The sequence below is a fragment of the Acyrthosiphon pisum genome, chromosome A1 (assembly GCF_005508785.2).
Source record: "Acyrthosiphon pisum isolate AL4f chromosome A1, pea_aphid_22Mar2018_4r6ur, whole genome shotgun sequence".
Classification (NCBI taxonomy): Eukaryota; Metazoa; Arthropoda; class Insecta; order Hemiptera; family Aphididae; genus Acyrthosiphon; species Acyrthosiphon pisum.
This window is the reverse complement of record NC_042494.1, coordinates 152,612,846-152,616,432: the sequence shown is the minus strand read 5'-3', so window position 1 is coordinate 152,616,432 and position 3,587 is coordinate 152,612,846.

The window sequence follows — 3,587 nt, the reverse complement described above, 5'->3', positions numbered from 1 at the left end:
TTACCTGTAAACTGTAAAATAAATACTATACCTGTATTTGTATAAAAGCAATAGACAATAGTAAATATATTTTATGGTAGCAGATACCTATATAGCTATATTATATTACCTATATAATTAGAGTACGCCATGTATAATTTATAAACATACATAATACGCTATATATAGTTACAGGACCTCTCACGGTATACTTATTTTTGAACTGTTTACATAGCGTATACATATATTAAGATACTTATCTTATACGTGTGTGTGTGTACTAGGTTAGGTTAGTGTGGTTATACAATTAAAAAAGTTAAATTAACTATCAATTGTGAATTGAGATGTAAGTAAATATAATATATAATATATACCTTTGTTATTCTTCATGGGCTCCAAGAACAAAATTAATTACTCAAAACCTGGCATGGACGCATTCTTTAATCTTTGAATTGAAACATGCTACCACCCACCAACTATATTTTAACCTCACAACTATAAGACTCACACAAGAACTATACTCGTTCAAAATTCGATTTATATGTATCAAAATTGTCAGCAAAAAATATTCTGCTTGGAGGAAAATGAAATTAAAAAGGTGGGCAAGTGAGTACCACTTTGTTGTACATTAGGTTTCGTCTACATGTGTGGGTCACCAGTCACGTGGATGTGGTAAATTTTAATTCAATGATTTAAATCATTGTATATACGAAAAACGATCCTAAGCGAAAGCAATTTTTCAACGTAAATATAGATATTATATTTTATGATATTATTCATGATTTTCGCTCTGCTCAAAATCTGAAATTTATGTTGTCATTCAAAAAAGTATAAAACCAATATGGATATATCCATTAGCCGTAGCGGGGGACTCGCTAACTGGATGAAAACCGGTTTTTTGCCGTTTTACCCCTATAAACTAAAAAAAATTAATAAAAAAACATGAAATTAATGAAAATAAAATATTGAAAAGTCAAAATTGTCACAAAAATAAATTCTATAAAATGGCTATATTCAATTGTTTCAAAAAAAAAAAATAATTGAAATAAACAATAAAATATGATGTAATCCTTGTCTCTGTGAGTCCAATAAAAAAAATAGATTTATCATATATTTATTATCTCAGCTCTCAAGAGTCAGGAGATATCGCAATGGGTAAATCCTCGCGGGACACCCTGTAATCTGTATATCACAGGTACATTTGTAGGTGTTACATACGAAGTTTTGTATTATCGACGTTATAGCCTTTATTTATAGGATCTGAGTTTTAATGATATACTATAGCCACTATAGGTATACACTATTTTATGTTTTATATGTGTATAGCCCAAGTTAATTTCTTATCAAGATGGACTCTTGATGGCCAGACCATTATAACTTATAACAGATAATATCAACATTTAAACATTGAATACCTACTCTAATATTAAATACTCTTTAGGTAAGAGTTTTAAGCCATTACAAATCTAAATTTAAATAATGCAAAAATTATGCTTACTTGGGGTACTAATAATAGTATTGTCATTTTAATTCAATCTGCATCAAGCAACAAACACTATACCTAATATACTAATATAGGTACGCATTAATGTTAAATACAACGTATTCAATTTTCAGTATTTCATTAGGTACTCTTACATAATTCTGAATTTAATTATTCAAGATAAATTGTAATATAAATGTGTAAATAATAAATATTAATGGTAATCAATAATCAGTTACATAAAACTTTTATACACATCACTGTTAGGTTATGTTATATATACACATATATAAGTTGATATAACGGTCCATTAAAGTTTTATGTAACCCTGAACCGGGCATAACACTTATAAGTCATAGGTAGATATAGTCTATTATTTAAATTCTATATTTCTATACAATATATGATTACGAGAGTCGAGAGGTATTGGACGTTCTGATTCATTGCACGCTCTTAAATAACGACCATTTTGAACCTAACCTAACCGGTCTTATTTGACCCTGAACTCAAGTGTGAATTATATATTTGAGATGTAACTACTGATCGACAATTGGCCAATTGAAAATATTAAACCCTAGTGTCGATGGAATTTCACCAATGTCAAAAGTAGAATTTTTTATTTGACATTCAAATCTTTTTATTAAACAATATTAGAAAATATTTCGGAAGATCAATGCAACTATAAAATATGATAAATGTATAATGTATATTATTAATAAAATACCGTTAATTATGTGTTAACCTACATTGACAATTAATAATATATATTTTCACTTTCAAATTTAATCGCTCTAATATAACTTTTGTTTGACAGATTCGTATATTTCCAATTTACCAATTATTTATCAAAATAATCTGATAGTGCACGGACTACTGTTAAAAAAAAAAACATTTTACAAATTCTCGATCAAAATATCCAAAAATACAATAGCATTTCTCTAGTCATTGCCAAAGTCAGGGCCAAAATATTTATACGTGTAGTTGGCCATTTATTTTAAAGTGCGTTAAAAAACCTAAAACATTTTTTCTAACTGAAACTCGAATTCAAACGAAAATAGTATTCAAACGTTTATTATTTTTTTTTTGCTACATATAATACAGTCACGTACAGTTTTTTGCCTCATAATAATAGTGTGTTCCACAAGAGCGCGATGAGCAATCGTTTTCGTTACGAATTGTCCATACACGTTAGAATAATATAATAAGTCATAATATGCTGGTGGAAATCTGATAAAATAGTACAACGCTAATATTCAGCAATGAAAAAACCTATAAATAGTTGTATTATATTGTTACAAAACTCTTTGTAATGTACCTATAGCTGTATAGGTACAGGCGTACAGCGTTACCATAGAGTTAATCTTGAACTACTATGAAAATATACGTTAATGTAATGTTCATCGAAACTTTTCTCTGTTTTTCTCATGTTTTTTGCAATTATTATTCATGAATATTAAAAACTAAAATCTGTACCCACTTGCGACAATTAACTTGTAATTTTCAAATGGAAATTAGAATTTTAAATTATCAAAGTGTGTGTTTTCTGAAAATATTTGCAATGTATACTGCATACAGTAGCGCACCCCCTGTGCATTAAACCGTTATGTAAAACTTTCGTAGTTATACTATATGGATCTGCAGAGTTGATTCACGCCTCACGTTCATGCTCATCCCCATTTTTCCTTCAGTAATTAATTTCATAAAATTCTGATTTTTGGAAAGTTTAATTATACTTACTTTAACATTATATTTTTAATAATTTAGATTTGTATACCGTTTAAGGAATGTCTTGTGGTGAATAAATCTAATATTTTTTTTCTTTTCAAATGAGAACTAACATATTTTAATGTTAATTGTGAAGTTGCTGATTTTTATGAAATGTCTAATCTAAATCAAAAATCGAAGCAGTACCTAGTTTCTGAGATATTAACATGTATATAGGAACTAATGTACTAAGCCACTAAGGGAAATAGGTATTCCTGGGATTCGATACCGTGATTTTCTGTTTTCGTCTAACACACGCGTGACATAGTATTTTAGACGTGTTTTTTTGCCAAACATACCAATTGATCTGATAAAGTGATAAGAATTCTGAAAACAGATTGAATTCGTCATCAAGTCTACT